This window comes from Bufo gargarizans, chromosome 1 (genome assembly GCF_014858855.1).
Source record: "Bufo gargarizans isolate SCDJY-AF-19 chromosome 1, ASM1485885v1, whole genome shotgun sequence".
NCBI classification, from domain to species: domain Eukaryota; kingdom Metazoa; phylum Chordata; class Amphibia; order Anura; family Bufonidae; genus Bufo; species Bufo gargarizans.
The window spans coordinates 270,093,124-270,105,699 of record NC_058080.1 but is presented as its reverse complement, the minus strand read 5'-3'; the positions used below and the strand labels follow the sequence as shown (position 1 = coordinate 270,105,699).

Sequence of the window (12,576 nt, the reverse complement as noted above, 5' to 3'; positions counted from 1 at the left end):
TGGCCTAATATGGCCTACGTGTGCCGCACATATTGTCCCTCTTTATGCTTTTCAAAAGTTGAGAGGTACGCCTTAACGATTATTTCACCCAAGCACTGAACTAAAAAGTGGGCATCGAATGAACTACTGTATGTGTGAAGAGAACTCTTATTACCCTGCTTGCTATGTGACTCTGTATCCTAGCAACATCAGCAGTTGGCACCACCACTGCAGCCCTACAGGGCAGTGTCAGCTAAAAAGTACCACCTGCTGGAACATCAGCCTGTGAACCAGTAAGTGACTGGACACCGTGCATCCTTGCTCGGTGACCTCACCCAGGTGACCTATGTGAATTAGTCACAGGTAGCAGGGAAACTTGCTTCCTCTCACCAGCACCACCTCCTCCATCCCTCCCGGCGCCCACACTAAATAATTCATGGTTAATAAATACTAGATTGCCAGGGGAGGAGAGAAGGGAGGCATACACACTTGAAGCATTTCATGAGTTCACTCCAGCCAGCCACCACTGAGGCAACTTGAGAGGTGATCTGTCCCAAGAAGGCTGAGGAGGAAGCATGGAGGCCTGGGATCCTGTCAGCTGCTACAGGCTGTGTAACTAAATCAGGCTATAAAGGTAAAGGTTTAATCTGTGTGCTAGAGAGAAGCTAGTGCAAGGACCAGGAGCTGTGCCCATATTATTACCTCCCTGCCCTGCCCAAGCCACTCCTTCCCTGCAATGTAACTCAAGGAGGGAGGGAATAGTGAGGGGGGAGGAAGGCTCATGTCACTATTAAATGTGAAACCACAGGAGTCTCAATAGCAAAGCTGTAGTGTTCCCAGGGTTGTGCTTCATTCCCTCTACACCCTAATGCTTCACCTCACCTTCACCGTACCCTCCTCAGCTCTGCTATATCATTCCTTCTCATAGTATTCCAAGTGTCCGACTCAGGCAGGACAGTAGTTAGGACCTAGCCAGGAGAAGGGGGGCTCCCCTTGCCGAATCAGTAGCAGCTGGTCCTGCTTGCTCTTCTGTTGGAGCTACTTCCATGGTCTAAACCTGTTCAAACAGCTTCACTACCGTTCCCCTATTACTCTCATCAATCGACTTGGAGCTACACGTGGATGTGACAAGAGGAGCAGGTTGTAGGACTGTGGTGACATCATACCAACTTCAAGGTAAGAGTGGTCCTCCTTACTACACCTGTAATCCTGTAGGAAAGTGCTCTCCATCCTCCGACTCTCCAGCCGTTGAGGAACTACTATTCTCAGCATGCTGGAAGTAGGAGTTCTGCAACAACCACGGGTTGATGACAACTGTCTATGCGCGTAGAACAGCTGCGACAACTCTTTACGAGGGTGTGGGAAAATGGGATCCAGCATACCTACAGATGTACCCAGCATTATCTTGACACCTCTCACTTTTACGCCATCTGTTGTATTACTGTAATGTGGTTTTGTTGCGCTAAAAGTATCTACATTTGTGATATAGTATACGCTGTATGTCACAACACGTGATATTGTAGCAATAGCAACACATATCGCATTATCTACCTAAAATTTCTATACGCGCACAATTGAGCGATATAGAATATTTCTAGGTACAGTAATACACGGGCTGATGGATCTGACAACAGTTCATTACATGTTTTATTTGGTTGACTATGATGTAAAACGATGGACTAAGAGCTCTGAGCAGGCACCATGCAGCACCAGCCACGCACCCTCCTCCTGGCACAGCAAGTGCAACCAGAGAGCAGGTGCCGACTGCTTCTAAATGACATGCTAGGCATGGGCGCTTAAAGATCATGTGCAGCGTAATACAGCTTTAGGGATCATGTGCAATACACTGCTACCTAGCCCTGATGCCCTGTAAGGCTCATTTAATATCAAAATAATACCAGCATACCGCAGCACGTCAGCCATCGCAGGCAGAGGAAAGGGTTAAGAAAGATTTAAAGAGGCTTTGTGAGAAAGGCACAGTGGACCGAAACAAGGGTCCTATAGGTTAGTAGGAGACCCATGAGGCATGTAGGACGCATACATAGGTCATGTGCAAGCTACCATAAGCCTGATGACTTCTCCTCATAATAAAAGGCTTCATTATATGTGCACAGAGACTATAAAGAGCACAACTTCTCCGAGATCACATGCAGAACCCGTCCTGATCCCACAGTTCAGTTTGCACAACGTTTCTCAAAGGTCAAAGATGTTCCATAAACTACGAAAAAAGTCTCAGTGTGCTGCACGTTTTCTTGGATCTTACCGACAACTCCGACATGTATTTGTTGGCTCTTGCAAAACTTAAAGGGGTATTCCAGCAGACTACATCCATCCACTGGATAGGTGGGAAATGTGAAAATGGTAGCAGACCAACCTCTAGGACACCTCATGATTAGTGTGGCTCTAAACACAGAACAGATGCAGATCTTTTCTACCTTATCTCTCCTGGTTTTGGCTCACAATCACTGACTAAAACACTGGCGAGTGAATAAGGCTTTACTACGTATTTAGACTGTTGCTCCATACAAATGTCTCCTCGTCATGGGGCAATCTGAGGTCTCCCATCCTATCAATCCCAAGAGTCAGACCCCCACCAATCTAACAGATGTCACCAGCGGTTAGGCAATAAATGTTTTCTCCTGGAATACCCTTGAAAATCTATCTGATCATCTCATTTCAAAGGTGCATACAACGGGGAGACTGGACCTGGGTAGTCACTTCATACCCGTAATGTGCCCTGGAAGTGTCGTTCAGCAGTTTCAGATCTCCAGAGCTGACTCGACAGTGATAATTTTCATGTACAGTAGTGGTACTTAGTATTAAGGCCTCATGCACACGACTGTATGTATTTTGTGGTCCACCAAATACATATACCGTCTGTGTTGCATCTGCATTTTTTGTAGACCCCTTGACTTCAATGGGTCTGTGGTCCGCATTGGCGACTAAGTATAAGTGGAACGTAAATACAGATGTGGTAAGTATGTCCATTCCGCAACAAGATAGGGAGACTATGTCCGCAAAATGACTTTTATAGTCCACACATCACAAACACTACAAAACATTGCATAGAACCTCTTCTTAATGGACAGTGGTGGCACGGCTTTTGTTTGCAGAGATTGCGCGGTATATCAATTTGCAGTTTATAGTTCTCTACTGATGACTACTACAATAAAGGTCTGACTACTGCCGTCATCTACACCGTGACACCAGTGGACATCGAGGGCAGAACCTCTGAACTCCTTATGTTAACATCTAAAATAATTGAAACATGTTAGTAAAAAAGACTACGGGTTTGTGCACACGGCCGTAGTTTCTATCCACATCTGATCCGTGTTTTTTGCGGATCGGATGCAGACCCATTAATTTCAATAGGGCTGCAAAAGTGTGTTCTGCAGCCCCGCAAAAAAGGTAGAACATGTCCTATTCTTGTTCGTTTTGTGGACAAGTATAGGACATTTTTAGAGGAGTGTGAAAAAAATGGCAGCATGCACTCGGCCAGGATCTGTGTTTTGCGGATCCATGATTTGCAGTCCGCAAAACACTTACGGCTGTGTGCATGAGCCCTCAGGTCTATAATCAGTGGTCGCCAAATGTATGTAGTCGTTGTGGTTGTAGGGGGAGGTGTAGACCACAGGTTGGAAACCATTGGTTTATGGGTTAATGATTGAGAAAAGCCTTACTGAAAGCTTTCCATATGTTAAGTAGTGAAAATGGTTGTGTCGGGTTCTCAGGAAGTCATTCTGCTTTCCAGTGATCTTCTTCAGTCCAGTTTTTAAATGCTGTTCGGTAGCTACCACACAAGTCAGTCTTGGTGGATGCAAATTCCTTGTGTTGTATCAATGTGGTTTGCTGAATTGTCATGAACAGGTCGTATTATCATTATATTAAAGGTATATTATGTACAGGTACAGTAGTTTTAGGATGGGCCTAGAAGCCATGAGCCTTCATGTGAGGTATCAGATGGAAGCTAAAAGGTCTGTTGTGTGTCATATTAATGAATGTAGGCTGATAGACTTAACGCTCCACAAATGTGAGTCTTAGGGCTCATGCACACGACCGTTGTTGATTTGCGGTCCATTTTTCACTGATCCGTTGTTCTGTATCAGAGTTTTTTTTTCCTCTGATTTAAATCCTCTTCCGTTACGTTATTGCACAAAACATATCCGTATGGTTTCCATATTTGATACGTTTTTTGCGGATCTGTAACGGAAACAATAATTTATTAATTACCAAACACATGAGCAATATGGGCTGGGCATAGCATTTCTACAGGATGGATCAGCAAAATACAGATGAAATACGGATGTGTTTCGTGTGCGTTCCATATTTTTTGCGGACCCATTGACTTGAATGGGGCCTCAGACCGTGATTTGCAGACAATAATAGGACATGCACTACTTTTGTGTGGAAAGGCCATGCGGACAAACGGAAACGGAATGCACACGGAGTAACTTCCATATTGTCTACAGCCCCACTGAACGCCATAAAAACGGAACGGAAGCGGAAAGAAAATACGTTTGTGTGCATGAGCCCTTACGAGGTGAATCTGGTGTTAATGCAGACAGGTGTATGTTTCTGAACCCTTCTGTGGTAGATTTGTACTGAAGACTCATTAGGAAACCAGAATTAGATCTCCTAAATATCACAGACTGTCCTTTCTAATTAGGTTAATGTATAAGAATAGCAGCCAAATACAAAATAATCTGGAAAACAGTCACGTCTACGGCCCTCCTAACTCAGATAACCTGTATTAGCACATATGTCGCGAAGAAGACTGCTCCACTGGTTTCCTTTATTTGGTTGTATACTATCAGATACACTACACTGCTGTTCAAATGGTTCAGTTCTTCCTATAGATACAGTATGCAAACCCCATTGTCTATATGGATTGGCTGTGTTCGGTTTTTCTGATCCACTGTTAAGGCGGGTTTACACCGCACGATGTTACGATTGTCAGAAAGGAGACATTCCTTCTTGACAGTCAGCTGCTCGTTCAGTGAAGGAGACCACCGCATTTACATGCAACGATCTCCCTCACAGAATCATTGTTTCTGGGCAGCAGATCTCTGTTTCGACAGGAACGATGATAGATGTGCCTGCACAAACGATAGGATCACCCGATGAACAAGCATTTTGCTCCTTTGTCGGGTGATCGGCGGCACATTTAGATGGGCAGATTGTTGGGAATGAGCATTTGCAGAAACGTTCATTCCCGATAACCTGCCCGAAAATCGGGCAGTCTAAGTCCACCTTTGGGGTCCTATTACACTTGCAGATGAAGCAGACAATTGTCAGGAAGGAAAAATACCTTCCTGACAATTGCCTGCATGCTAGTTTAGGAGACTGCTGCTATTACATGCAACGATCTCCTCCTTAGTATGCTGAGGAGCGATCGCTCATGCCATCGCTCGTCCCCATAGATAGTGATTACACGGCACGATCTGCCTGAACGCTTGTTAGGGATAATCTTAGCGATTATCTTCAGGTGTAATATGGCCTTCAGACTGAGATTAGCGGCATCCATGGTGTCCAATGGCCGCTTACACCTCCGCCCTCCAACTGGTTAACTGAGCTAAATGTGCGTGTTATTAGGAAGATCAATGAGATACGGTAACTTCTGAACAATTTTCTCCCAGCAGTTATCTAATCTAAATGATCCTACCAGCAACATAATACATTAAACCTGCCAATCATAGAGTTTTAAAAATAACTCCTTGGGGCTGTGCAGAGTTTGAAGGCAGCCATACACTTGGTATTTTTCAAACTAAAAGGATCAAATTTTGGGAAGACAGGAGTCTGCTATTTTATCCAACTTTATATCACGTGTATGGGCAACTAAACTTTTTGTAGTATGCCGAACAGTAAACTGCTTAGGGTATGACCACACGGTACAAGGTTCTGCTTGCCAAGATAGGAGTAGATCACAAGAGGAGAGAAAGTCTAAAGGACAAATACGACTTCTCATTTTTGAATCCACTCCTGATTTGGCTTCCAGAACTGCATATAGAAAACTGACTGTGTGGTCATACCCTTAGGCCCCTTTCACGCGAACGATACGGATTAGGTCCGGATGCGTTCAAGTAAACTTGCACAATTTCGCAAGCAAGCTCAGTCAGTTTTGTTTGCGATTGCGTTCAGTTGTTCAGTTTTTATTGCACGGGTGAAATGCGCATTGATGCGTTTTTCACGCGCGTGATAGAAAACTGAATGTTTACAAACAACATCTCCTTAGCAACCATCAGTGAAAAACGCATCACATCTGCACTTGCTTGCGGATGCGATGCGTATTTCACGCAGCCCCATTCACTTCTATGGGGTCAGTGTTGCGTGAAAAACTCAGAATATAGAACATGCTCCGATTTTCACGCAATGCAAAAGTGATGCGTGAAAAACAACGCTCATGTACACAGACCCATTGAAATGAATGGGTCCGTATTCAGTGCGGGAACAATGCGTTTGCATCACACATTGCACCCGTGTGGAAAACTTGCTCGTCTGCAAGGCGCCTTAGAGTATTGCTATTTATAAGGAATGGTGTGGAAAAAGCACCTGGATGGCTAAGGTTCACTATTTTGAATTAACAGGTAGCCGTAGCCTTCAGGAGTTCTCCCTGGTCTACTATATATATGCTTGCGCTGAATATTTATTTGTGGTCGTCATCCCAGCTATCATCACATTACTTAGACATCGTTATGGATTTTAATAGTTCACTGAATGGGCCTGCAGATGGGTTGCCTCATCTATGTCTTTGGCTCAGGATCCCATAGGCTACGTGGCTGGTGATGTCTATGAATGTGATGTGGGGAGAAGAGCTGAGGAGTCCCTATCAGTTACACTGAAAGCCACATGGTGCTGTGTGTGTTCCTTCCTTTAAGGAATACATGATCTCAGTTCTGCAAGCCTGTCCACGTGTGAGTGACTTATGAACTTTGCTTTATTTAGTCCCTTCTCCAACACGGCTATAAGAGAAGATGCCAACAGGGCCCTTTTCTGGATAGATTTCAACCCTGCAGCACACTGGTGTATAGGGGGTTCTTAGAAAGTTCAATCTGATCTATTAATAGTCTATGCATGTACTGTATTACTATAATGTGTGTTTAAACAAATGAAAGACCTGGCAGATATGCTCCATATCACACATGTGACTTCCTGGGATGGAAGATTCTCTGGCTCGTATCCCCTTTTAAACTGTTAACCCAAAGAAGACTCCACAGTCTGACTTGGTGTAAAAGCCGTAGCGGCAATTTATTAACAAAACAATAATTACCATGCATTGTACATATACCTTGTAACCATTGTAACATTAATCCAACATGTAAACTTTTCCTTCCCTTCCTGTCCCAGAATACTTCTATATGATGCGAAGGGGATCCTAGAAGGCAATCAAAGTAAACCATATTCGCCACTTGCGAACCTCCACTTATGATCGAGGTTTAATCCAACTTTACCCTTGGCCGCACTCTCCGACCCAAGGGCACCAACTCCTTGAAATGATACCCCTGCAAGGCTATTAGTGTAGTGTACGGGAGAGTAATACCCCGTCACTACTGAAGGGTCACTTGGGTATTGTCGTTCCCCCTGTATTTAAGGGGAGGTTGGTATAGAATATCTTATAATGTCATGCTATGTATTTTCCTGTTACTGTGAAACGTGCATTTGCAGGCCGGCTAGGGTGTAGTTCCAGCTCTGAGTCACTAGAGGGAGCTAGGGAACCCTAGGTTATATAAGGCCCAGTCAGGAAGTAGTAGTAGAGGGTCAGACAGTGGGAGCAGAGGTCAGAAATGATCCTGTGTCTGAGGGAAGGCCAGGCTATGGGCCTGTGAGAGCATAGCAGGCCTGAAGCCTGCCGGCTAGGAGAGGGTAGTAAAGGCCCTGTAACCGGGTTCCGGATCCAAGGAAAAGGTTCCCCTCCTGAGTCATCATCCGTTTAGCTGAAGCAGCATAAGCAAGCCACCAGCCAAGACACAGATTACCACAGAGGCCGATCAGATAAAGCAAGAGGTACTCAAGATAACAGAGGAGGTACTAGATAAGGACAGCTTCAAGGGTACGCCAGATAAAGGGCATTAGACCTTGGAGAGAAAGTCACATGTAGCAGGACCAGTCAGGAATAGTGAGCAAGCCGCCTGTACTGCATCTCCTGTAATCAACACTCTGCATAATGCCTTGCTAAGACCGGCCATTCTGTACTTTCAAGAACCAGCTGTATTCACTGATATTCAGTAAATGTTCCAGTTTTTGTTGGCTATCCTATGCTTGCTTCATTCTTCTACAATACCATACACGGCGTGTCACCGTTTAATTGACACTGGCGTCACGAACTGTTCAATACCTGCCTGTTCCAGTATTTGCCCCAATTGAAGACGACAGTGGATCCCAGGTTAGTGGTCAATCTGCACTACAAAGCCCAGCATACACTACTGACCCCCTGGGACACTGCATTAGCCCAAACAGGGTCCCCCAGCTTTCCATTAACCACAAACCTCATAGATGCACGCCGAAAGAGATAGAGCTATGCACCTATTCCAATTTTTTGCCTCCCAGGATCCCCCTTTTTCCTGCTACCAGACAAACATAGGTGTTCGTCTGGTGGGACCTATGCTCGTCCCTCCAAACCTTGAAAGCCGCTTCCAGGTCATCTTGCAACCTTAATGTCCACAGTTCAATCCCCACATGATTCAGATGGACCCTATCACGCCTCAAAAACATTGTTGACGCCTCCTCTAATTTTTTATACTGCACAACAAAACCACCCTGTGGCCGTACAAAGTGGCCTACCTCCTTATTGACTTTCGCCCAAGCTTTGTTCAGTTTGTCAAACGACCTTGCAGACCGCCAAACCCGACGCGCCACTATGTCTGACCAAACCACCAACAATGAGGGAAACTCCGCCTACAACCTAAGCAAGTGTCACTTGATGTCCCTAATGACGTCTCTGGATCGACGAATGCCCAAGTCTTTCCCACCTGCATGCAATGCCACAATATCCGGAGGACAAGCTAGAGAAACATAGAAACAAAATTCTGGAAGCATCCGTCCCTGCAACAAGCGGCGTAAGCCAATCCAACGAACCTGTAATTCGCTGGCCTCGAAACCCAATTGTCTTCCAGTCCTGCGCACATGCGCTCTTTGTGCTCCCCTATACACGTAGGAATGATCAAAAATCCAGGCTAAGCACGGGGCGGACCCTGCAAAATATAAAATTAAAATTAACCCGATCATACAACCACAACATGTACCGTGTCCCGCCCACAAACCAAAATAATCTAAAAACTGCTACCCATTGTCTCACAATGCGACAGCAAATGAGGATGAATATAGGAACAAAAACAAGCAGACTCCCATCTACCTACAGTCAGGTCCATAAATATTGGGACATCAACACAATTCTAACATTTTTGGCTCCATACACCACAACAATGGATTTGAAATGAAACAAACAAGATGAGCTTTACCTGCAAGCAACGTAAGCAGGGAGAAATCATAACTTCGGATGGAAAAAAATGACGAATATTCTAAAAAACGAATATATAGCACTATATTCTATAGTGCTATATATTCGTTTTTGACCCACGCCTGTATTGATCGCGTAATATTTGCATATTACGCAATCATTACCTTGCCGATTTAAAAAAGTAAAAAAAAAAAAAGTTGAATATAACAAATATTCGAATCCACAAATATTCAACAAATATTCTAAAAAATATTTGTGAAATATCACGAATTCGAATATGACCCCTGCCGCTCATCAATAGTCAGCCATTCCACCCTCCTGCATGTTCAGGGAGACGGGGTGGAGGTTAACCCATCCCTCTCCCGCAGAGCCCGACCGCCGTGCGGGAATCCTCCCAGCATGGCTACGGGTAGCACAGCCCCACTGCCGCACTGGAGGGTCCCTTAAGGGCCTCTCTAGGCGCTGCCAAACTCGAGGGGTAACATCAGGGCTCAGCCTCTCTAGGGGCCTGGACCTCCGTGTCTGCGCCGCACTTACTGGGGCCACCGCCGACGACCTGCCCCCATGTGACGCCGCCTGCAGTGTCTCATGAACTCACTCTGGCCCATGATTAGCCGCCGCAGCCCTAACCTGCTCAAGTAGTGGGTTTGTAAAAGACCTAGTTCAAAACTGTCAACCTCAGTGTAATGCCTTTATAACAAGGCAAAACTAGCAGTGAAGTTAGACGTCAGTTCTAGACCATGGTAAGAATTCACAAACCTCACAGTGCTTTAGTGAGAGGCATTCCTGAAGGTATTGCGTTTCAGTCCCACAATTGAGATCAGTTGTCATTGTACATACTGGGCCAGTTCCAGCTCCATCTGGAAAGTAAAAGGCTTATCTTGTATTTTAGTCGGCTTTATGAAGTAGAAGTTTCATTGCTGCATAAATGTTTGAAGTCAGTTTGGTTGCATAATACCCTGAATCATAAGATGTATGTGAAGTAGTGACCTGAGTAGAAGTGTCAGATTGGATTGTGTTATTGTATCTAGAGGAGCTCAGTGTAATAGGCTGCATTATCCCATGAGAACATTTACCCTCTGTGAGGTCCAGGCTACTTCTCTGGCCAAATGAGATTAGTTTTTTTGATCATTAAAACTTTGTGGCTTAAAGGTGCACTGTCTGCTGACCCCACATGACAGTTAGTGGTGGGCAAATCCTCATTGCTCCAGAATTGTAGATTTTGTGTTTAGATCTTGAATCAGATGATCAGAATGTTGCTATTCCCGCCTGAATTTCTTCCTAGTATGTGCGAATTTTAAATAAGGATGCAAATAGACAATATGGCTTGGCAGTGAGATCAGTATCTATCTATCTATCTATCTATCTATCTATCTATCTATCTATCTATCATCTATCTGTCTCTCTGTCTATCTATCGCAGAATGATCAATTTCATATCTACATATCTGTCTGTCTATGTATCTATCTCATATCTATCTATCATATATCTGTCTATCATCTACATTAATATTTTTCTCCATAATAGATAATGAATCAAATATAAAGATGCAGTTATTAGTGTTAGTTGTTTCAAGCAATTTTGGATTGGTTCTACCGATATAATATCTATATACACACATATATATATTTATCTATCTATATATTTATCTATCTACCTCTCTATATGTCGGTTTATCTATTGTGGGGATTCGCTCTGGTAGTTAGGATTAGCGGGTGCAGCACAGAGGCAAAATACAAGTTCTTGGTTCAAAACATCAGTGTTTATTCACACGTGAAAGCAAAACAAAAACGCAAGTTGCTTGGTGATCATTCACACACATTAAAAGTTCATATACAAAACAGTCACCTTTACTCCTGGGTGTTAGCTTTATACCCTGTTGGAAGCTCTGCCTTGTCAAGTCCACAGGCAGGCGTTAGGCGTTCTGTTTGCCCTCACAGGGGTCTGAGCCCTCCAGCCCGGCTCAAGTCGCGGATCCCAACACAGCCCTCAGACCTCCTGAGCTTCACTGTCAGACGGAGGTAATCCTCTCCACCTGGCATTGCTGGCTGATTTTTATGCCTGGCAAAACCCGGCCTGGAACGTGGGGAGTAGTCACCCACCCAGCACTTTGACTACTCCCAGTAAGAGCCGTCCCGGATCAGCTATACAGCCATACTAAGTATCAAGGTGTCAAACAGCAACTGCTGCTGACACATAAAAACCGGCTTTTACTCCACCGAGGCCAGGAACCTCGGTGACACATACCTATCATCCACGATTATTCCTTGTACCTTCTTACACTATCTATTGATCTATCTATCTATCTATCTAATATCTATTAATTATCTATCTATCCAGGGCTGCCCAAGTGCGCCCCCCCCCCCCCAACTTGTGGAGTCTTTACTAAATACTTACTGTTGTAATCACACATAAATATGCACAGTGTAATGTACCAATTAACTGTAGCTGTAAACAAATGCACAACCTCTTTAGATCCATATAAAGATAGAAATGAAGTGCAAAAACAAGTCATATAAGACAATAACCACATCATCTTAATATAAATAAACATAATCCTGTCAACAAGACAAAATAAAAACTAGCAAGTTTTGCAGGGGTACGGGTAGATGGGGTGGTAGGACAAGGGCTGATGGAGGAAGGGGGGCTGGGTTAGATCATCTAACCCACCTCAACCCCCCCCCCCCCCCCATCTACCCCACCAGACATTTAGATGTTATTTATTCCTGCAGCTCTAATGCTCTGATGATCACTGATCAGTAGATGACTCAAGTCAAGCCCCCCCCCCCCGCCATTTAGATATGTATGTTTGTTATTAATCATCATCCACCACAGAGACCAGAGCAGCGGAGCGGCCGAGCCAGGAGGCGGAGCCGGGAGGGAGCACGTAAGTCAGTGCCAAGTGCTCACCCTCCGCCCTCCAGTGCGGCGGGCAGCCCGGCAGGAGCGGCAGCAGCAGCGACGTGGTCAGTGGCCTGCCTGCCGCCCAGAGGCTGGGGAGCTGGCCTGCGCCCTGAGGCTGGAGCCTCCCCAGCCTCTGTGTCGGCCCGGCCCTGTATCTATCTATCTACTTATCTATCTGTCTATCTTATATCTATGTATCTATTATCTATCTCTATATCTATCTATCTCAGATCTATCTA

The 12,576-nt window shown here is 44.8% G+C and overlaps 1 protein-coding gene across 4 annotated transcripts in view; it reads left to right on the top strand.

Annotated features, from left to right (window-relative positions):
• Positions 1-482: 482 nt before the first annotated feature.
• Positions 483-12,576, top strand: part of SLC4A4 (solute carrier family 4 member 4) — a 262,656-nt gene continuing 250,562 nt past the window's right edge. For 2 of the 4 annotated variants that reach the window (XM_044303049.1, XM_044303032.1), the window contains exon 1: positions 483-613. The gene's annotated coding sequence lies outside the window, so the exon portion shown is untranslated. Of the gene's footprint in view, positions 614-792; positions 1,156-12,576 lie in introns of those variants that run through there. The other 2 variants (XM_044303059.1, XM_044303041.1) reach the window with 1 other exon arrangement.